The sequence below is a fragment of the Caretta caretta genome, chromosome 26 (genome assembly GCF_965140235.1).
Source record: "Caretta caretta isolate rCarCar2 chromosome 26, rCarCar1.hap1, whole genome shotgun sequence".
NCBI classification, from domain to species: domain Eukaryota; kingdom Metazoa; phylum Chordata; order Testudines; family Cheloniidae; genus Caretta; species Caretta caretta.
In genome coordinates, this window is record NC_134231.1 from 12030710 (window position 1) to 12054631 (window position 23922).

At 45.4% G+C, this 23922-nt stretch overlaps 1 protein-coding gene across 1 annotated transcript in view; it reads right to left on the reverse strand.

Annotated features, from left to right (window-relative positions):
• The window catches only part of LOC125626495 (aldo-keto reductase 1B), a 42122-nt gene extending 27170 nt beyond the window's left edge, over positions 1-14952 (reverse strand). Inside the window, exon 1 of the mRNA XM_048829535.2 lies at positions 14768-14952. The gene's annotated coding sequence lies outside the window, so the exon portion shown is untranslated. The remainder of the gene's footprint in view (positions 1-14767) is intronic.
• Between the last annotated feature and the right edge of the window lie 8970 nt (positions 14953-23922).

Below are 23922 nucleotides of genomic sequence, written 5' to 3' on the forward strand. Positions count from 1 at the left end.
CAAGATCAGCGCTCCACTGTGCTAGGCACTGTACAAACATCATACAAATTTGTTCCCTGCCCCAAACAAGGAGAAAGTTTAAGTGATTTCCCCAAGATCTGGTCTGCATTAGGGTTATTTTCCAAGAGCACTGGGCATGTGCCAGCTGCCGATTTAGCCAATGCCCTGGGCATCAACGGCTACAGCCAGGGCTGAAGAGCCAGATTCGCTAGCTGCCGGCGTAACAGCTTTCTATGCGGTGGAGACAGAGCAGAAAGATGGCCCACCTGGCACACCTTCACCAGCTGGCTGCAGTGGGAGCCCAGGGTCCAACCTTAAGGTGCGCTCAGCCAACAGCAGCTCCTGTTTCTCTCTTCATCTATGCGCTTAAAGGAGAATGGGGCTCTTAGGAAAATTGGGCCCCCTACGAGAGCTGTCCCACCAGACTTTTAAGCAATCAATTAGAGACTAAACACATTTATTTGGGCATAAGCTTTCGTGGGCCAGAACCCACTTCATCGGATGTATGTAGTGGAAAATACAGGAGCAGGTATAAATACATGAAAGGATGGGAGGGGGTTGCTTTACCAAGCGTGAGGTCAGTCTAACGAGATAAATTGATTAACAAGGGAGGAAAAATAACTTCTGAAGTGGTAAGACAGTGGCCCATTACAGACAGCGGCAAAGAATCCTATGGCACCTTATAGACGAACAGACGTATTGGAGCATAAGCTTTCATGGGTGAATACATTCAACGAAGCAGGTATTCACCCACGAAAGCTTATGCTCCGTTACGTCTGTTTGTCTATAAGGTGCCACAGGACTCTCTGCCGCTTTTACAGATCCAGACTAACACGGCGACCCCTCTGATACTTGACACCATTACAGACAGTTGACAAGAAGGTGCAAGTAACAGTAGGGAGAAATTAGTATGCGGGAAATTAAGTTTAGGTTTTGAAATGACTCAACCACTCCCAGGCTCTATTCAGGCCTAATCTGATGGGATCCGGTTTGCAAGTTAGTTCCGATTCTGCAGCTTCACGTTGGAGTCTGGTTTTGAGGTTTGAAAGCTGCAGAACTGGAATTAATTTTGCAAACTGGATCCCATCAGATTAGGTCTGAATAGAGCTTGTGTTTTTTTGCACAACTGCTCCAAACAGACTCCAACATGAAGGAGACAGGGAGCCTGGGGGAGAGGCAGTTAGGGGACAAAGAGTGGGGGGGGGATGGATGAGGGGGGCAGGCTGTTTGCTGAGGCACAGCCTTCCCTACCTGGCCCTCCATACCATTTCGTAACCCTGATGTGGCCTTCAGGCCAAAAAGTTTGCCTACCCCGGACGTGGCTGAAGTTGCATAACGTAGATCGATCCCTCCCCACCCAGTCTGAAAAGAGAACGAGACCAGAGAATTGCTGCCATGGAGCTTACCTGCCAGGTCCCTAGGCCAAGTAAAGGTAGGCGGCCCCCAGACAGCAGCGTTACTGCTTTAGAACTCATCATGACGCTTTCAACGTTTCAGTCTCAGAGCTCCTGACACATGGCGGCACCGTTTCAGGGACTGGACTTTTTATGCGTCAGCTAATGCAGCCGAGACATGCCCACAGGTCAGGGGATAAAATGACGGCACCCTTCATAGTCATTGGCTATATGAGCAGCCAATGGGAAAGCTTAAGGATATTTTGCGGCCCTGAGAGTCCTGGAATGAAAGTCTTTATAGGAGCAGCTAAAACAAAAAAAATTCTGTCCTGCCAAAAAACCAAACAACCCCCCCCCCCCCCTCCAGAAGCATCCGACCAGGGAGGTTACCTGACAGGCAGCAATGCAGGAGGGGAAGGGAAGAGTCACAGTCGGGAATTTTCGGAGAAAACGCCTTTCTGTCGAAGAATACCAAGTCATCAAAACATCTTGCAGGACAGGGTCAGTTTCCACAAGATTCCCATTTTGAACTGGTCCAGCCATCCTCTTTGGACATTTTTGAAATGAAAAGTTTGTTGCTTTTTGGTTCAAAAGGACTTTTTTTGGTTTAGCAATCTAAATCATTTGGAGTAAAAGGAGTTTAACAAAAAAACCGTAACCAGTCAGAAACAAACACCAAACACTTCCAAAGTTAAACAAAATGTTTCAAAAAGGTCAGAGTCTTTTTTTCTCCACATTTATTTTTGGATCATGAAAATTTTAGAAACAAGTTATTTATTAATGCAGCCTAGTCAATGTGAGTTAGGTAACCCTCAACATTGGTAGCTCCCTCTTGATTTCTGGCCCAAGTCTTCTCTCAGATCTCTTTTAAGCCAGCATAACACCAGTAGAGTTATTCCTGACATGCACAGGGCTCAGGTGAGGGGCGAATCAGCCTCTGCCTCCCTACTGGAGTATTTAGTAGTGATAAGACTGACCCACAGGAAAGTAAAAGGTGAAGTGACTGTCCCAAGGTCACACAGCAAGTCAATGGCAGAGTCAGAAATAGAACACGGCTAGCCTTTTAGAGAAAGGACATCAGTCTGGGACTTAGATTCAATTCCCTGCTCCACTATACCTCCTGGGAGTCCTTGGGACATTGCTAAGGCCCAGCTTATTAAAGGCTTTTAGGCCTTGAGCCACTCTGCATTGCAACACCCAGCTGACTTCGGTTCCCAGGTCTCGTTTACACAGTGACTCAGGCCCAACACTGACTGGTTAGGGACAAGCAAGGCTGATATCCCTGCTCTTCCATTCTCCCACACAGCCCTGGAAGGTAGCATCTGTCTTAGACTCTCCTGTTGGAGCCGCTCCGCACTGTATAAATATTTAAATATTCCCTGGGCCAAAAGGGAAGAGAGAGATTCTGTGGCCCAATGGTCAGAGCGCTCCCTGGGAATGCAGGAAACACAAGCTCAAGTCCATGGTCTGAATCAGGCAGAGCAGAACCTGGAGGACTGCCCTCATCATCACACGGCTGTTCTGGGGTGGGTGGCTCTCAAACTTCCATCCTGGACCTGAGAAACCATTTCCCCATGGCAGTTTCATTAACCACAGGTACGTGCCCACAAAAGAGTTTTCGTTTCAACACACTGGGAATTGTTTGATGGAAAACACCAGCTAGCTCGACTCATCGCCCTGCGCTGCGTTCATGGCAGAGTTGGTTGAAACGTTTGTGATGAAAAGTGGCTTTTTGGTCAAGTCATAAATTTTGGCAGCCCTCCACCCGCAAAAAAGCAACGCACTATTTCCCAACCATCTGTAATTTCCAGCCTGACACACAAAATTATTATTTACTCCTCTGGTGTAGCAATTCGTAGAGATGCATATTTAAGCCTGCAATAGAAGTCAGATTAGAATGCCATGGTGGAATGCCTGATGCAAGCTAATTACCCTGCGTGCTCAGCCCCTGATTGCTGGCGTTAAATGCCTCAGATGTTTCCATTTGTTTGCTTTTTAAATCCCACAAGTAATTAGACCCCCGTTCTGGATTAATCACTTGTCAAATTGAATTTATTCAGCTAAAACCATGTTTTGAGCTATATTTGTATGTACAGTCAGGTTAATGGTCTGGTGTTCCACTTCAGACCAAGAAGCTACATGGGCAAGACCTACCAATTCACTCCAAAAGAACTAAAGCCGAATGTTCTTCCATGCAAGGGATTTTGTGACCACAGATAGATATATTAGGCTTGGGGCTGTAAAGAGAAGGAATGGCAAGAAGTAGGGTGACCAGATGTCCTGTTTTTATAGGGACAGTCCTGTTTTTTGGGACTCTCTTATATAGGTGCCTATTACCCCCTACCCCGTTTTTTCACAGTTGCTATCTGGTCACCCTAGCAAGAAGGGTTTAGGAAGGTCAAATATGGGAAGGCAGCCTTAGGCCAGACTAGGAATTTGGAGCAGTTGACATAAGAACAGCCATACTGGGTCAGACCAAAGGTCCATCTAGCGCAATATCCTGTCTTCTAACAGTGGCCAGTGCCAAGTGCCTTAAAGGGAATGAACAGAACAGGGAATCATCAAGTGATCCATCCCCTGTCGTTCATTCCCAGCTTCTGGCAAACAGAGGCTAGGGACACCATCCCTGACCATCCTGGCTAATAGCCATCGATGGACCTAGCCTCCATGAATTTATCTAGTTCTTTTTTGAATCCCGTTATAGTCTTGGGCTTCACAGCATCCTCTGGCAAAGAGTTCCAATTCCTGATGAAAGATCTAGTGCATAAAATTCTTTAATTTAAACCAGCGGTTCTCAAACTGTGGGTCAGGACCCCAAAGTGTGTCAGGACCCCATTTTAATCGGGTGGCTAGGGCCAGCATTAGACTTGCTGGGATCCGGGGCTGAAGCTAACGCCCAAGTTCCACCGCCACCCAGGGGGGCAGGGCTCAGACTGTGGGCTCCCCAGCCCCCCCCCCCCCGACCCAATTAACTCTAATCAGTCAGACCCATTAACTCTACTGAAGTTACTCTCAATTCTCACAGATGGGCACGAAGAGAAAGAACTAGGCCCAGTAACTTCAGTGGAGTCTATCCCTGTTTATACGAAGGTAAGAGCGGAGAACTAGGTTCCAAGTCCTTTTCATCAACGTAAGCCGAAGAGAAGACATTAGAGCAGAGTCCCTATCCAAATCTCCAGATCCAATTGCCTCCAAGTTTGAAGATTTGGGTATGAACTTTCCTTAGAGTTCAGAGGTATCTCAGATTCTGTCCCATCCCAGATATACTCAGGTGCTACTAATGCTGATCTAAGCCACATCTCTACGCACAATGAAATAAGGTGATCCAATCACTGTTCGCTGGTTTTGGGGCAAGCCCAGATTCCCCACCCCAACACTTAAAAAAAAAAAATATCAAAGGACAAAATCTGATAGCAGGTGTGCTCCCTTTCAAATAAAGAGAGGAAGAATGGTCCTTTGGTTAAAGCACAGGTCTGGGATTTGGGGCCAGCTCCAAGATCTGCTGTGTGGGATACTGCATCTCACCTCATCTCCCGGTGCTGCAGTGCCCCACCTGTACAAAGGAGACAACAGTATTTCCTTTGTCTTATCTACTTAGATAGTAAGAGACAGTCCCTTTGAAGCCATTACAGTGACCACATGTATACACAGCCCCTATCCCAGCAGGTCCTGATCTCAGCTGGGACTGCTAGGTATTACCAGAATATTATTAACCTGCCAAATCTTTTGGCTGTTTTCTGTTAAGCAGCCACAAGTGATGAACCAATTAGCGTCTAGGCAGAAAGCCTTTGGGTGAGAAGTGAACTCTGCTACTACGGCGGTCATGAAGAACTCAGGAAGGCACTGAAGACCCTCTGTGCAAGCCACTTACTACTTTACTAAATAAGACCCAGGTGAGCAACTGCGAGGGAGATTAAAGGGATGCCAGCAGCGGGCTAGTCACGACGGCGCTTCTGCCAATGGGGCTGTCAGTTTAGTGAGTGAATTTGACTCCAAACAAAATTACTTTCAAACCAGACCAGACAGTCTGCAATGCAGGAGTCTATATTTAGCAGCAGCTGAAGCTAGGGCCCGGGGGAAATGAGACCAAGCACTGCAGTATTTACTGGGTAGAACGTAACATTTGCTGTTCAGTGGTGACCGTCACGGATACCCCAGGACTGATGCTTGATCGACTGCCATTTTATTTCAGTCTATTGAGCAAAATTCAACCTCTGTGTAATCAGCCCTGAGGCTGCTCTAGTTAACACCAGGGCCCAGACTGATGGCCCCAGCATTATGGACACTTTTCTACCTCTTCAGCCTCCCAAATTGGACTGTGCATGCCTCCCCTCTGCTGGAGGGCTGAGCCACTTCCCTATTTAAAGCCCTATAAAACTTAATAGGGACAGGAAAGAATAGGGTTCTATAGAAGGAACTCTAAAACCTTAAAGAATTTTAGAGGGAACAGGATTCTTGCTTTAGGGTTTTGCACCATCCTGTAGAAATCTATAGTAGAGATCTCTCTCCATTAAACCACAGAGGATGGTTAAAAAACCCTTGAGAGACTTTCTCATTCTCCCTTAGGTTATCCCTTTCAATAGGGGCTCTCCTACCACACACAGGGTTGGGGTAATGGGAAATTATCACAGTTGCTGGGTTGACTGGACCGCTGACCCTTCCCCATCTCTTAGAGGACACCCCTCCACCACCCTTCAGGCCTCAAACGGTCACCTCTTTGCAGGAGGGTCACGTAAAGGGGATCTGGTTGCAGTCCCCCCAGTGTATCAACTAGGATTAGCTAAATCAGACCGGATTCATGTCCAAACTGCATTTCTTTTCCTGGAGCACTGACAGGTGCAACCAGTGACCAGACAGCTTTCTCTAAACCAAGTATTATTTATTTAGGACAAAACAGATCTTAGCACAACAGACAGACAGCGCGTGTGTAGTTTACTAGGTGTCTACCCATCTTCCACACGGGATCCCTGGTAAGTCTGATGCCCCATCAACTCCTTGCTGAGCCTCTCTCTCTGCATCAACTTGTCCATGCCAAAAATAGTTGACAAAACTCTGGCCAGCCCCTGGCAACTGACCTCGATTTTGATCTGGTAATGCTCAGCGTTGGCAAACACGAGGTGGGAGCCTTGAAGCTAATAGCTTCCCCCATTGTCTGTCAAGCCTGTGCCTGAGTATTCGTACCTGGGACCATTGCTCTCTGGCTTGTTCCAACTGAATAGATATAGTCATATATTGTGATAGTTTATTGAGAGAGACTGTATAACTTGTCTAAGCATTCCACTAGGTTGCCAGCAGTATTCTTAGACTACAACAAAGGCTCTCTCAGAGTATAAAATTATATGAATATAAAAGGGTTGCTAATAAACCAACAACATGGAAGTGTTATTGCATTATTTCAAAGCCACTGCTTTCCACTCCGGCACAGGCTGCATTTCAACTGCTCCCAGTTTATTCGCAGGTTTCGAGATGGGCTGCAAAGGCTTAGATTTTTAGCAATGCATCTGGAATGGACTGAGGCTCGGGTTCAGGGAATACATAGCCCAGGTGGAGTGAGGACTACGGCTCAGATATGAAGCTGAGCTCAGGAGAGATTTCGGCCTTCATTGGTGGATCTCACAGGATCCAGGGTTCGAGGTCTGCCATCTTTTATTGTGAGATAAACAAGATGAGTCTCTTCCGCTGGTGAAAGAGACAAGCTGTCAAAGGACACAGCTCTGTGTAAGCTCGAAAGCTTGTCTCTTTTAGCACCAGAAGTTGATCCAATAAGAGAGATCACTTCACCCACCTTGTCTCTCTCTCATATCCTGGGACCAATTCGGCTACAACACTGCAAATATCTTTTATTATGTTTATTACATGACCTTCCGGGCCCTGATTCAGGAAGGCCCTTAAAGCCCATCACAGCTTTTGCATGCATTAAAGTATGTTTCTGAATCAGCACCTACATAACGATTCTGCTGACCTCATAAGTTTACAGCTCCTATTAATATCAATAGCCAAATTTCAAGTTAGGTAGCCTCATTCTTACTGCTTACATTTATTATTTGCTTGATGGTAGCGCTTAGAGACTTCACCCGAGATCAAGGCCCCAGCATGCTAGGTTCTGCGTGCACACAGAAGGATATAGTCCCTGCCCCAAGAGCGTACGATCTTTTTAGAAGTATCCACATTTTGAAGATAGGGAATTTCGGCGCACAGAGACACGCCCAGGGTCATACACAAAGAGCCAGTAATTGAACCTAGGTGTCCCGAGTGTCTGTCCAGTGCCTTAACCACAAGGCTTTTTATTCCTCTCAATTCCCTCTGCAGTTTCAATAACATTCTTCCTGTCCTGTCCTAATCAGTGGGCATGCTTCTACATGCGCTCTTCAACCACACTCCCCCTTGAAAAGTGGGGACACTTCACAGAGGGGGCAAAGCAATTCTTGCCTGTTTGGTGAGGTACTTCCGGTTAGCCTTTAGGCTGAGAGGTGCCATGAAGAAATGAAAGTCATTAGCATCCTTTCCCCTCCATTCTGACCCAAGGGGCATTCAGAAAAAATGTTAAATTGTTTATTTCAGCTGATGGAACTGTGCTTTGGAGCAACCTGAAGAAATAAATAATAAAATTCTTCAGTCAAGCTGTGTGAGGGCTCAATAATGAGACCAATAATTGCACTCCGAGCTGAAATTCATTAGCAGAACACTCGTTTTTGTTACTGTAGGCACTGGCGACTGTTGATTTGAAACTCCGTGGTTCCCAAAGAAAGATTTCCAGAGATATTAAGTGACACAGGAATCGTTTGTCTGAGATGAATTTGCAATTCTAGCGAATGCTCCAAAACCCTATCGCGGGTAGGTGCGTGATTAGCTGATGAAGGGCATTATCTTTACAAGACCTCCCAACCAGGTGTGCTCAAGCATCTGCATAACACCTAATGGCCCTGATGCTGCTCATGGCCCCATTGTGCTCGGGCCTGTGGAATAAAGGGTATGTCTAAACACATATGGCTTGCCCGTGCCTGCTGATTCGGGCTTGCTGGCTCAGGCCGGAAAGCTCTTCTGTTGAAATTATTTCTGCCAGCCTTGCATGCAAACACATTAACTGTGCATCCAAATAAGGCAGGCAGTTGCTTGTACAATGTTATTATGGTAATGTCTAGGAACCGGCCAAGAGAACAACGTTATACAGTCACAAAAGTAGGAGATTAGCTTTCCGCAGAGAGCTTACTTCACTGCACACCTGCCTTTATTCAGGCTCAGACCCATAAAGCACAGTTCCGACTAGCCACTCTGGTTACATGCTGATGTACTCCGTACAAGTTAAATGAGTTACACTGTCATAAAACCAGTAGATTGAAAATAAGGTCCTTTAATCCTGTAACAGGATCCTAGGTCCAAACTCCCCCAAACTGGTGTGTTCCATAGCTGGATCCAAATCTGTCAGCTTGAGACCATTCTTACTAATATAAATGATCTGAGGGGGGTTTCAAAATTGTAACCATTTCAGTTACACCAGGGAAGAATTTGGCCCAGTGTTTGGTCGGGATAAATTATTCTTTGTTTAAGTGATGTGCATACCCATGTAGATTTATCTCCATTTCACTGACATAATTGTGTATTCCAGGAGATGATCCAAACGCAGACCCATTTATCCAAATCAGCCTGATTCTGACTTAGACAAGGACAACCGGACCCTTTCACAGCGCCTCATAAATCAGCTCATCAAGATGGCTGTTGGCCTTCTCTGAACTCCTTCCAATTCACCAGCATCTTCCTAGTAATGAGGTTCCCAGAACAAGATGCAGTTTCCCAGCGGCGGAAGCAAGGCTATTGCATCCCTGCATCAATTTGTGCTGCTCCTGCGTTTTAGAACCAGAGCGAAAGCGGACGGAGGTCATCTGAAGGACTTTCACTGAGGTCAGTGGGCTTTGGATCAGGTCCTGGCAGCAGAACAGTGCATTGGCTTTTCTTTGCAGCCCTACCACATACTGAACTCATTTCCAATTTGCTCTCACTCCCAGCGATCTTCCTGGACCTTGGTTAATATTCCATGAGGTTCCATTGCAGTAACCCACAGGTTCCGTTCTGTACACGTAACCCACACACCTTCTGGGTGTGGTGTTCTGTCCTATCTAGTGACACCGGGACCACTTAAAGAGAGAGAAAATGAGTCTGTTCTACGGCCTTAGCTAACCGCCAGTTGGTTTTTAGCTCATAGGGTAGCGGCTCATGCACTAAGCTCCAGAGGTCCCGGATCCCACCCGCTGACGCCCGGAGTCTGTCGGCATTACATACACACGGCAAGTTCAGTGCACGAAGGGGGACGGAGGATCTCCGAGAGCTTCAGATGCAACGACCTTGAGGCTTGCTTTCCCATTTGCAAAGGGTCAGTACCATGTTATTTCATTCTTCAATACTGCCATTCATCACAGTTAAAGCACTTTAGAAATGGAAATCAAATGAAGCAGGAGGAACCCTGACCTTGTCAATATATAGTATTCTGCAGCAAGAAAGCCGCCGTGTGCCCTTGAAATGAAAAACATGTCCCAGCATTGAATCAGTTTCCTTAAGAAGCAGCCAACCCATTGATAGAACGGGGACTTTAGAGCAAGTCCATGGAACAGTCCGGAGTTCTGATTCCCAGTCCCCTGCTTCCATCACCAGAACACACTCCCCTCGTGACATTGCAGTCTTGGTATTTCTACTGTTTAGACAATATTACAAAATGTTTTGAGGTCCTTGGCTCTGAAGTGCTAGAGAACTGAAGAGCATTATAAGAAGTAGTCCCTTAAAATGGGACAAGATAAAGACCCTATCCTCGGATATTTGTGGGCACTGTAACAAAGAAAAAGAGACCCTGACGCATGTGTTATAGGATTGTCCAACAAATCAGACAGTTGCAGAAAGAGGGGGACACAAACGTTAAAATAGCGCCCAGCTTCAGCAGCCAAACCTCTGCCAAAAATGATACCCTAGGTTTTTTTTTTTTTTTTTAAACCTGCTGAGCTGGGTTTAACTCCACCGCCGTTCTGGCAGGCTGTAATGATCATGAGGCATTTTACAAAAATGGAAGAGGACGCTTATGCCCAGAACAGAGCAATGGTATTCACACTTGTCCGACCTATCGGCCAAAGAAAGAAACAGCTTATCTCCAGAGAGAGCAATTCTATTACTCTGAAGAAATTTGGACCCTATTTCTAGATACATTTGGATAAAAATGGAGATCTGGAATTCTTTGAGTCATCTCAACATTCTCCCAACCCTCCTCTTTTTCCCTTTCTCCCGGTTCCCTCCTCTCCCTATTCATGTAGGTCTTTTATTTTATTACTTTTACGCTCCCCTCTTACGCCCCCTAATGTGTGTCTATACTATCGTCTGGTCTTGCAGCTTTGACAAGTTGTAAAATTGCATAATTCTATTGGCAAACCACACAGTATTTGGAAACACAAAAGAGTCAGCCATTTACCTTTTTGTACTTCTTATCGGTTTCTTCCTGAAACAAAAATAATCACAAAAAATAAGAAATAATGCTGTATTTTGGTTAAACATACCGATTGGCTTCAAACTGTAGTGCATTGGCTTGGTTCTGTGTGCAAGCTGGGAGCTTTTATACCTTACTTTGTGTGACTTGGGGCTGAACTCTCTAGCTCATCATTTTCAGATGAAATAAAAATTTAACCATAAGCACTGAGTGCTCTCTCCACTGTACACGTGACTGGTTATTTTTACTTGCGACTGAAAAGTACCGAAGGGAATAGAAAAGGAAGAGAAGGCATAAAGACAGGCTAGGAAGCAACCGACACAGACTGGGTATCACAAGAATTTGGTATATGTTCCTGGAAGTCCCAAACAGTTTAGCACAAAGATAACCATGACCTATTGAGTGAGAAGAACATAGGGTCTGTCTACACAATACACTAAGCCAAGGCTCTGACTTAGGTTTGACCTAAGACCCACTTACGATGACACTTAGTCTGACTCGGGTCAGCAAGCACAAAAGACCAAGGTTCTAGGACCCTGCTAGGGGGTGGGTCAGGGCTTAAGTCCCACTGAAGCTCTGGTCCAAATGCTTTAATTTTGCAGTGTGGATGCAGCTCAAGCCACAAACCTGAGTGGGAAGATCTGTGTAGCGTAGTATGGCTGCATTAGCACGGCTGTGAGACCCAGAGCCAGGAACTATAAACCCAATGCAGTTTGGACTTTCAAACATAGGCTTGGAAACACAGTCCACAAGCCCAGGTCTCACAGACACGGGTTTTCAATGCAGTGTAGACACACCCATAGAGACCGGCACAAGCCACAGAGTTTGGCTCTGGATTGATACCACCACCAAAAGTTCAGGGACATTAAGATACAATGATCTCTAATAATATAAGCCTGTTTCATGCCTTGATCGCATTACAAAAATATCATCCCCATCCTTTCTACAGATGGGGAAACTGAGGCAGAGAGAGGCTTAACTTGCCCAAGGTCACATAGCGAGTAAGTGGCAGAGCCAAGAATAGAATTGTGGTTTCTGAGTCCCACTCTAGTGCTCAGCCCATTAAGCCAAGCTACCTTCCCCAGTGGGCTGGTATTTAGGTTACTTGTGCTAAAACCGTCTCCCTTTAACTTAATCCTGTTTGCACAAGAAAAGAGGCGGCCTTCCTTTGAAAAGTCACTTTTGAGCAGTCTAAAGTGCGAGGCCTAGCAGTGGCCTTGCTATTTGCTATCGCTCCCTGGCAGTCGGTCCCCAGGGTGCACCGCTCTGACACGTTCGGATTGGAAATACTCATTCTCCGAGATTGGCAGTTTGATTTAGTGGGTGAATAATTGGATTTCTGGCCACATCATCTCAAAAGCTTCAGTGAACGGGGGGATGAGGGGGTGGAAGGGGAGGCAACACGGCTCGCAAGGTCAGGAGTAGCATAACCTATTCCTAGCCAGCAGAAGCCATCTATCAGGCGGTTCAAAGCCTCTCTCTTTTGCATCAGAGTCTCAAACTGCATTCCTGCAGAGAAGCTGTCTACGGGTCAGCGGGGTAGCATGAAAAAGGGTAAATCAACAAAGCGTGGGTGCATTCCTGTAGTAGCCACTTTGGGGACCCACTGTATCCACTGCAGTGATAAAGAAGTCATTACGAAAAAAAGCCTTATATTCCCTAAATGCTGCTTTGAATGGGGTCCTGTGTTAGGCCAGAGTTACGCCTTTTGTCCCAATTGCAGAGTGTCTCACTCGACATGAATAGGACACCAGATTAGATTCAAATGAGAGAGATCATTTATGCAATATTTAAACCAACCAACCAACCAACACCCCCCCCCCTTTCATGTAACAAGGCCCGCGGGAGGCCACCTTTTGGGACTGAACCCTGGAGCTCTGGATGTAAAGGCCAGAACCTCTACCGTTTGAGCTAAAAGACTAGCTCCATTTGTTCAGAGGCAGTAGCAGACTCAAACCTCTTTGTTCAAGATGGTTGAAGTTTTTCCATTTACGAAAAATTGGGTCCTGAAAACCAAATTTAAATAGAAATTCCATTTAAGTTTTCAGAAGAAACAATGGGTTTCTTCTGAAGTTTTTCAGGGAAATAGGCATACCGTTTCCCAATCAGTTCTATTCTTTAATTAGTCCAGACACTAGAAGGAGAGAAAGCCACACTTGGCCAGTGTGTTACATTTATGACCATGAATCTGCAGCAAGAATTTTTGTAACTCCATAAAGAAGTCTCAGACTTGGTTTTGTATTTGTATGTAGGACTCTCAGGTGCTACCACAAAGAAATAAATACTCTATTTGGCCAAAACTATACAGCGATGAGAAACATTCCTAAAAGCCTTCCCTCACCGCAGTGATGATTTGAGAACCAGAACAACATTCAGACGGATTCAAGATAAAATAAATTCTTTGTCCACTGTTGCAAAGCTCAGGCTATGTATCTAGCTACCACCACCTCCTACCCCACAACAAGGACAAACAGATCATAGTGCCAGCTATTTTCTCCAAGATCTACTCTCCTTCAGCAGCATCCAGTCTCTCTGGTGGCAGATCCATCTTTAAGATGCAACCAGCACGGGAAGGAAATCAAAAAGAACTTAATCTGCAGTAAGCATGTTCAGGCCTTGACAGCTAAATTCATTTCCCTCTTCCCCTTTGTTCTTCTTCCTCCTTTCCATTATCATTCAAATTTGAATCCCTAGGTATGATCCCAGTCTATCCATTCTCCATGGTGACAGCTGCCTTAGATCAAGTTAAACTGGGCTGTGATGGATTTCCTAAAACCTCAGTCTGCAATGTAGATAGCCCCTTTGCAAGTCCGGTCTCCATTAATATACAGAGTAACTATAGCTACTGAAAAGCCTCTCTCTAGAGAACTTCTGCTAATGAAATATCGGTCATTATGGCTCAGACTTGTTCAGCAACAATTCAGATGAGAGCCTGGCGGTCTTCATTCTAATGGAAGACATAAGCCTCATGTTTGAGCTACATAACTGCCAGCATAAAGCTACTTAATTACAGTTGTATGGTGCCTTTCATGTCAAAGCACTCTATGAATGCACAATATAGGATTTGCTTTGTCCACCACTGGACAGCAGCCACCTCTGAGATGCACCTTGGCAACTGTTTTAACAGGGCACAGCAGTTTAGGAAAAGAAGTGAAGATTTAGCTGGTGTTGGTCCTGCTTTGAGCAGGGGATTGGACTAGATGATCTCCTCAGGTCTCTTCCAACCCTAATCTTCTATGATTCTATTATTCTAATCCTACAACCACTTAAATACAGAAGAGGGTGTGGGGACTGAAGTCACTGGAGTTACTTCTGATCCACAATGGCGTAAGTGAAAAGAGGACAATTAGACTCAATGTGGAAGAAGGGCATCTGCAAATGATATGGGAGCAGTTTTTCAGCATGGATAAAGTTCTCTGTAGCCTAGATTACAATAATAAAGATGAAAGTTACCCCAGATGGCACTAGACGGAGGTTTGTAATAAGAGACAGTAGACCTGCGTTTAGTCATTTAGGGCCCCATCCAGCCCCATTTGAAGTCAGTGGAAAGACTTGCACTGAGTCAGGCCCTTAGTACACTCTAGTGGTTAGAGGACAGTACTAGGAGACAAGATTCCTGCATCCCACTCCTTGCACACCATAGAGAAGGAGGCTAATAACCTACCTCCTGTGGATGGGGAGGATTTAATATTTGCAGAGCATTTTCACCCAAGAACCTCAGAAAGTGCTACAGAATTGCCGAGTAACTCTAAACTGTCCAGCATTTGGTTTCCTCAGATCTGTCATCTGCCCGGATCTCTTTCCTAAGGCTGCATTTTGATAGGTTTGCATCGGCTTCTAACGCATGCAGTCTAGTTACTGTAATGCTGAAACATTACAAACAAATCCAAATAGCTGTGGAATACAATACCTCAAGCGCCGTGCATGAAATAATTTACCCTCACAACGCCCGCAGGAGGCAGGAAATCATCATTTGATTTCAGTAGAGACCCATCAGCCTGAAATTTGAAGTACCACAGTGAAGCATCAAGCCTTGGACTACAGGAAGGGAAAGAGTATGCCCGGTTTCATTTCCAAGCACTTCTTGCAGCTACTATGCTGCATGCATCATAAATCATTAAACAGCTGGCGCTCTGGTAGCTCTTCCTGAACGAATCACTGCTTGAGCGTAACTTGAGAAATGGCTGAGAATGGAAAGCAGGAAGCTAAAAAAGGGGAACCGAATATGGCTCAACTAACCTTGTTAGCCTGCTCTTCCTAGCCATTAACGCAGACTCAGAGGAACCATTTACTGGGCTTCAAAACTGAATTTGTGATCTAATTTTGCTGCTGCTAATGCTGTGGGTTTTTTCTGGCAGTGCTAGATGATGATCTCATTGGTAGCGGCTTATAAAAAATTTAATTCCCTGCATTAGCAGCAAATACTCTGCGGCTTGTGGCAGGACTTGTGTTTCATGTATCGCAACTAGGATCCTTATGCTGTGCAGAAAAATATTTACACTCCTTTTTGCAGTGGATTATTTTCAAGCTTTTGATATTCTAGATTATTATAAATGAATGAGAGAGAGTGTTTACTTCGAGCAGTAAATTTTGACATGTAAATGTGTTTGCCATATGGATACTAAAGCAGTTAGTAAGCTTACTTAGACAATACAATTCCTTTTCCAATCCAGCTGCTCTAAGGTAACATGGGTAGCGTGCACAAAGCCACCTCAGTTAACATACATCCGTTGGGCCAGATGTATCTCACAAAGGCAGACATACAAGGGCCGTGAATGGATGACTTGAGGATTCATGGTGAGTTGGCGCAACGGACCATACCAGGGTAAGGACTCCATTCCACATTCCATGTGTGACATCTGCCTTCTTGGCCAATATACCAGGTACGAAACCAGGGACTTCCAGAGCTAAAAGCATGAGCTGTTACAGAACAAAGCTGGGGCTGTACCAACTCCTATCCTCACAGTTACCCCTCTCTGCCGAACACACACATTCATTAGGGGGTTACACACGCCTAGTTCTTCCCACTTTGTGTTGCAAGCACTCCACACGCAGGCCTCCCATTGACTGCCATGGGAGTTGCACTGGCAGGATTGGACCCAACTGAACAATCTAAAGTCTGCAGGCAGAGACTGTATTCTACAATCGACCATTATTTCTATGACAGTAGCATCTGGAGGATCCGACTGCAATCAGGGGCCCATTGTGCGAGCTGCTGTAAAATCACATAAATAAGAGACAGCTCCTGCCCCAAAAAGGTCACAGTCTAAATAGACAAGGACAGATGGGGGGGGGGGGGGAAGTAGCATAATATTTCCTCTAAGTGGGGAAACTGAGGCACAGAGATTAAATGACCTGCCCAAAATCACACAAGAAGTCCCACTCCCGTGCCTTAACCCTAAGACCATCCTGCCTTGTCACCTACTTTCCAATCTTCTGACCAACATAATCCCACTCAGCCTCTTTCTATGGCTTCAAACCCTAAGTAACATTTGCTTAACACTGGAACAGTATTTCCATTCACTTTTGCGGTGATCTGGTGATTTATGGTGTAATTATCTGCATGCCCCTGTTTTATCACCTCTGTAATTGTTTCTCTCTTACACACACACACACATCCCCGAGCTTGCTGAGCAGGAATCCATTTTTTTGTATTAAAAAACAAACAACAATCATAAATGGGATAAATATCAAAGCCCTCTCTTCTCTGCAAAGCAACCTGACCCTCACCACATTTCTGAAAGGTTATTGGCTGTGGGTGAAACAACTGCACCTAGCAGAGAAGAAGGATTTCTTCCACTGTAGGAATGACAAGGTGGGATTTGTTGGCCTGGGTGTTATACAGGAGGTCAGACAAGATGATCACAAATGTCCCTTCAGGCCTTAAGGATCTACGAGCCTCTCACTGAACAGATGTCAATTTTCCAAAACTGCAACCAGCTTCTTTTCTTCAAAACAATTCAAGAGAAAGTGCTTTTTGATTATTATTTTTGCAGCCGACTAAATACACATAGAAGTATCAGAAAGGTATTGACTTTAAGGGTCTGTCTCCACTGCTTTGTGAACTGAGTCTGTGGGACCTGGGCTCGTGGACTTGGTGTTTCCAAGCCTGCGCTGGAGTGTCCACACTGCATTGTAAACCCGGGTTTCCAACTGCTGGACCCGTGTCTCACAGCCGTGCTAATGCAGCCATCCTGAACTAGGCAGTCTTGGCTAGGATCTGCAGCTTCAGCTGCATCCACACTGCAAAATAACAGGGGACGGACCAGAGTCAGAGCAGGACTTGGGTTCTGACCCACGCCCTTGCAGGGACCTAGGTCCTGAGTGCTTGCTGACCCAAATCAGGCAGATTTATGTGTGGATGGAAAGCAGGCTTGGTGGAAACCAGAGTCAGAGCCTGGGGTTAGAATGCAGTTTAGCCATACCTTAAGGAGTCAAAGGGACTGAATTAGAAATGACAAGGAGATCTTTTTTGGCCTGGGGTTGGGGGGGTTAAGGATGGATTAGAGGGATTCTGAGCTGCGGGCAGCTATGTAACTGGAAAAGGATGTCTGGGTGTTTTCTGGCTACTGCTTCTTTACACACACAGGAATTTCCCTGCCATTTTGTGAAGCAGTTCAGATGCAGGATGCTGCAAACTGAATCACTGTATATATACACACACTCTCTTTTATGGAAACTTTATATTTGTTCTTCGTATTTTGGTTTCCTGAGCCTGAAGGCAAGTTATGGTAGCTAGATGAAGTGCTACATGACTATGTGAAAAAGACACTAACCTATCCCACCTCTCATTCCCATGAGTCAGAAAATAGCCCATAGAATCTAGAAATCTTGCCACCCAGCAAAAATCAGTTGTTTTATTTCATGAGTCGGAATCCTTCACTTTGGTTTAGCATCACCCAGATGTGACTCAAAGGACAATAAAGTAGGACTAGAATAGAATAGTGACAGGATCCTGTTTTATGGACATTGCTAATGATTTCCTAGCATCCTGCTTCTGCATAAAGAGATTTACTGTAACAGTTAAGCCTTCTGCCACACTTCCTTACAACCACTTTGCAAAGTTCATTTCAGAATGTATTTAACATCCTGGAAATCATTAACGCAAGCATCAGATCCGACAGGCCTACAGACAGGATTTCTCTTCCTAACGTTAATAAACTGTAGCCAGAGACAAAAGCAAAAAGCTAGTATTGTTTCACATAGGATAATTACAACCCTTTTAAGATCTCATTTTCAGGACTGGATCCCCCACTACGGTTAGTTTATTTTCCAGCAATTCACCCACGTTAAACTCTTGAGCCTACCAGATTAGGTGGCCACTTATATCCACAAATCTTGCAGAGCTGCGTTGGTGCCATTCACACATTCTTTTTTCTATTTTGGTTTGAAGTTTATTTCAGGAAGTGGGGTTGTAATCGCAGGCTGGGAATTGCAAGAGAGCCTAAGGGAATTCCATGCTGAAATCCCATGGGATACAAGCTTTATCAAAAGTCCCAGTCTCAGTAAGGAACTGTCTATCCAGTGAGTCAACAGTGAACGAGTTCTCCAGCATGGTATCGTGGTTTGGTGTGCTACTGAAAGCAGCATGGCCTAGTGGACAGAGCACTGAGCTAGGACTCAGGAGACCCAGGTGCCATTCCCAGCTTTGCCACTGGCCTACTGGGGGACCTTGACCAAGTCACTTCACTGCTTCATGCCTCAGTTTCCCCAGCAGTAGAACACAAATCCTTTGTAACACATTTTTGGATCACCTGATGAAAAGTGTTAGGTAAATCCTCAGCAGCATCATTACTGAAAGAGACTGAAACCAAAGGTCCCCAGACCCACTTGTTTAGTCAAGATCCCACAGCACCCTTTATAAAAAGCATCAAACTCTTAACCCCTCTTGCCCTCACCAAATCCCTCTTTCATCCTGCCCACCTAGAATTGAGGACAGGTCACTGATGCAGAGAGATCTGGATCCCTCGGTAAACTGGGCGCATCGCAAACAATGGGTGTTTGAACATGGCTAAAATGTAAGTGCCTACTGCTAGGAACAAAGAACACAGGCCATGCTTACAGGATGGGGAACTCTATCCTGGGAAGTGGTGACTCTGAACATGAGCTCCCAGCATGACACAAGAGCCAATGAGATCCTGGGATGAATGATCAGGGGAATCTCAAGTAGGAGCTGAGAGGTTATTTCACCTCTGTATTTGACATTGGTGCAGCCGCTGCTGGAATCCTGTGCCCAGTTCTGGTGCCCACAATTCAAGAAGGATCTTGATATATTACAGAGGGTTCAGAGAAGAGCCACAAGAAGGATTAGAAAACATCCGTTAGGATAGACTCAAAGAGCTCCAGCTATTTAGGTTTCAGAGTAGCAGCCGTGGTAGTCTGTCTTTGCAAAAAGAAAAGGAGGACTTGTGGCACCTTAGAGACTAACAAGTTTATTTGAGCATGAGCTTTCGTGAGCTACAGCTCACTTCAGGGTAATTAACCACTGGAACAAGTTACCAAGGGTCATGGTGGATTCTACATCACGGACAATATTTAAATCAAGATGGGATGTTGTTCTAAGAGAAGGGTAAGGGGTGACTTGATTGCAGGCTATAAGCACCTACATTGGGAACAAATATTTCCTAAGGGGCTCTTCAGTCTAGCACAGGAAGGTCTAACACGATCCAATGGCTGGAAGTTGAAACTAGACAAATTCAGACAGGAACTAAGGTGTAAATTTTTAACAGGGAGGGTAATTAACCATTGGAACAAGTTACCAAGGGTCGTGGTGGATTCTCCATCACGGATAATATTTAAATCAAGATGGGATGTTGTTCTTAGAGCTCTGCTCGAGAAATGGTTTTGGGGAAGGCCTCCACTTTACAGGAGTTCAGACTAGCTGATCACAGCGGTCCCTTCTGGCCTTGGAATTCCCCATGCAGTTTGCACGAGTGACGATTTGTATTCTGGACTTCCTGTTCTCAGCCGTTGCGTAACACTGGTGTGCATCACTGAAGAGCCACTCTATTCCACCCCAGAGCCAGCTGCATGCAGGGGAAGGTACCTGCCCCTGGAAATATCCCCTTGAGTACACTTAAAGCCCTGCTCTGGCACATACATAAAGCCCCCTGCAGCCATGCACAGCCCCACTGACTTCAGTGGGGTTGTGCCAAGCATAGGTCTTCCTGCATGGAACACATGGGAGGGTCAGCTTTGGGCAGATGGGGGTGTCACTGATACATCTGTCTATGGGTGCTACATCAGTCATGCCCACCCCTGCTTTGCAGGAGGCAGGCAATAAAGGAGAGACTGCACTACTTCTGCTGCCAGGCAAGTGGTATGAGGGGTGGAGCTTGAGAAGAAGAGAGACAGACAGAAGCAGAACACCCCTGATCTCACCCTTCTAGGAAGAGACTAGTAAATAAGCATAGATACCTGTATTTCCCTGGCCGTTTTCTCCTCTGCATTAGAGGACTGCTCTTCTTTGCATCTGGGTTTTCTAGCCTAGTTTCCATAGACCCAGACTCTGCTGTGTTACATCTCACTCACCAGGCAAGCTGGATCCTTCTCTTCCCCAGGAGTTAAGCTCAGCTCCTTGACGACAGGATTACTGCAGACAGCCAGGGCCTGAGCAAAATGCAACTGAGCCTAATCAGGTTGATAATCACAGGTGACAATGTTGATCAGCCTCCCAAGTCATTACACCACTGCTCCTGCACAGCACCCAGCATCGCCTTAGCGGAGGGCATTTTCCCCGCTGCTTCCAAAGTCTCCAACTATGTTCCTAAATTGTCTCGCCCTCATTAAAACATTTAATCAAATTGAGTTTAGTGCACACAGTGTTGCTGATATGCAGAAAGGGCTTTAACCCCTGATTGTTTTAAGTGTAGGCCACTAATTAGAATTTTATATCCCAGTCGTAAAATAAATCACCAGCCAATTCAGTTATTTTCCTCCATTCCCATTGTATCCACTACAGCTAGCAAATGCTCTGCTAACAGAAGCTTTAGGTCCAGATCCTCAAAGGTATTTAGGCACCTAACTCCCATTAGAATCAATGGGGGTTAGGCACCTAAATACTCTTGAGAATCTGGCCCCTAGACTTTGAACCTACAAACCCTTAAGCCCATAGGGAACTTTAATCATGTAAATAACCCTCATACACTCCACAGGAGAGCAAAGTTATGCACATACTTAAGTGTTTGCAGGATCAGAGCCTTTGCCATCTGCATGGTGAGCTGGAGTTTATCCATGCACACAAAGAGACCCTTAGAGCTTATAGTAACAAGAAAGACCTTACCTGACAACAACAGCCCCACCTCATAATGCTGGGAGTAGTAGCAGGACTTTTCATGGCTCCTTGAGATCTCAAGGGGTGCAGGCAACCGTAGAGACATCTCTGGGGAACCATGTTTTCACTCCCAGGGGAGAACAGCTGGAACAAAAGCTGTTCCTCTCCCCAGGGCTGCAGCTATACTGAGAATTTTGCAGAAATCTTCTACTAATGCAAGCCACAGTTGGGAGCATAGACAGGGCTTGGGCAGTGGAGCGGCACCTGCCCTACAGTGGTGGGGGAGGAATTCCCTAAACTTCTCTGAGGCAGATTCTCCCTCACCCTATACCTGGTGCAGCCCTTCACCCCTGTGCAATGTGGATTGAAAACACTACCAGCCTGATCTGCTAACGCTTTGCACGGGTGTCAGTAACTGCACAAGCTGGAGAACAGCAAAGAATCAGGCCCCCAGCATAGACCAGGTCTAGGAGCAACTATAGACAGACCTAGAATTTAGGGGTCCTTCTGGCAAGCTCACAGGAAGAGAGACCCCTCCGAATGCAGCATTTCACTGCTAAGTTAGCTGATGATGGGCCAGATCGTCAGCTGATATACACCGGCCGTGCTCCATTGACTTTACACGAGGAGCTGTCCAATGGCTTTATTGGAAGGGAATTAGTAGAGTGGAATATGAGTGAAATGAGAACACAGCGGAATGAAAGAACCAGAGCCTCAAAGTCAAACTCCCCACTGGGAGTTACGCCTCGAAGTACCTTTGAAGATCTGAGCCAAAGTCCATTGAAATGCCATGAAGCACCATGGGATATCACTACAAAGTAGCATTTCACTATGACCAAGTTATAAGCAGGCTCTGCTGTATTCCTAAAAGGTCCCTGGCTGTCAGGAGCCTAACTGCTTTTGTGCGCCTGGTCCTGTGTGTTTTAAGCCATCCGCAAAGCTTTGTTTTTCGGCTCTTGTACCAATTACCTCCTTGGGAAGAGCTGGCTTGCAGGGAGCCTTTGTGTGATTTCCCACTGCCTTTATTGGGCCGGGTTTTGTATACACATCGTTAGGGTTTTCAAGCTCTGCACCTTTCCAAAGAGGATATGGGGGAAACCCTGACAGACTCGCTGCCTGTTTTCAGGCTTTACCAAAAGGCAGTTAAATGGCAGAAACAAAGCCCTTGGGAAACCAAAGCTTTGAGATCTGAAGGTGCTGCTAGAAATGCAAAGGATTATTGCTATTACTGCTTGGGGCTTCCCATGGGGCCTAACAGCTTTAGGTACCCAATTCCGATTGACTTTCAATGTGTGCCTAACACCGCTGGTCTCCTTTGAAAATCCCAGACTTCATTGTTAGTTATTAAGTACTATTGTTAGTGTAGGTTTCAGAGTAGCAGCCGTGTGAGTCTGTATCCGCAAAAAGAACAGGAGGAGTTGTGGCACCTTAGAGACTCACCAATTTATTTGAGCATCAGCTTTCGTGAGCTACAGCGCACTAATAAATTGGTTCATCTCTAAGGTGCCACAAGTCCTCCTATTATTAGTGTAGTGCCGTCTAATTTAAATCAAATGCTTACCTATCACTTTCAAATAAACAGCTGTTCTTATCCTCCAGCACATGGTAGTGCTTATAATCTCGATAGCAATGTCTGAATAACACAATATTGGCAAATTTCATGATCACAGAAGCTTTTTTTAACTCACCACCGTGGCCTTCCTTGTCATTAGGGTAAACAGCAGCTTTGTGTAGCATTACCCACTGCTAACTGCCTAGAGCTATCAAAACCAACCTGTATAAAGGGTAGAAATCATATCGTTTTTAATAGAAATGGTTTGGTACCTGAGGCTTTTAATCCAATAAAACAGAGGATGAAATTAATCAGTGGCCTCATTAACAGAAAGTTCCGCATCCTTTTTATTGAGTTCCACAGGAAACAATAAATACCCCCAAAGATAACGGCTACTGGAAATTGTTATTTAACTGAATACTGGGAAATGATTCAATTGATCAGACTGGGCAATGTACCATAAAGAGCATTAACTCTTTAGAAATACACACTAAGAAATCCTTATGACTTTTTTTTCCATGTTCAGATTATATTAGCAATAACCTCCTGGGGATTAATGAGCCACTGGCTTGCTCTGTTAGTTTCTAGAAAGTGCCCGGTGCCTGATTGTTATTGGAAGTAAACTCTTGAAGGGATTTTTTATTCACGTAGCCTGTGTTTTTAATCCAATACAGTTAATAGTCACTTATCCTAATAAAGAGGCCAACCAAAGGCTATTGCCATTATTCATATCTAGGATGCGTCTAGACAAAGTTTGCGTGACCAGCCGCGGTAAATGATGGAGTAGAGGTTTTATGGGGAGAGGAATACAGTGGGATCAGATACACTGAAATTCCATTCACAGTGAACCACAGCGCAATGCCCAAGCCCTTGTAAGGTATCGGCAATGTACAAAGTGCCATTCAAGCAATAGCCAAACATCCACCGAGTCTTTTTCATCTGACGAGCTCAAAGCACTTTCCCAAGATGGGCAAAACAATAACATCAGTATTCCCATTTCTGCAAGTGGGGGAAATGACACACAAAGCGGGCCTTTTAGCAGTCCTGGAAGAAGAGCGGACAGCAGAGAAGTAACGGTGGCAAATTTAATAGAGGGCCTATGCCCTTGGCTTTGTATCCTGAGACACGGCACTGAGGCTTAGGGTTCTAAGTAATACTCAGCCTGAGCAAAGCTTGGGATACACACACAGTTTTTGTACAGGTACAACTATAGAACGGGGAATAGAAGCCAGGTCTTGTG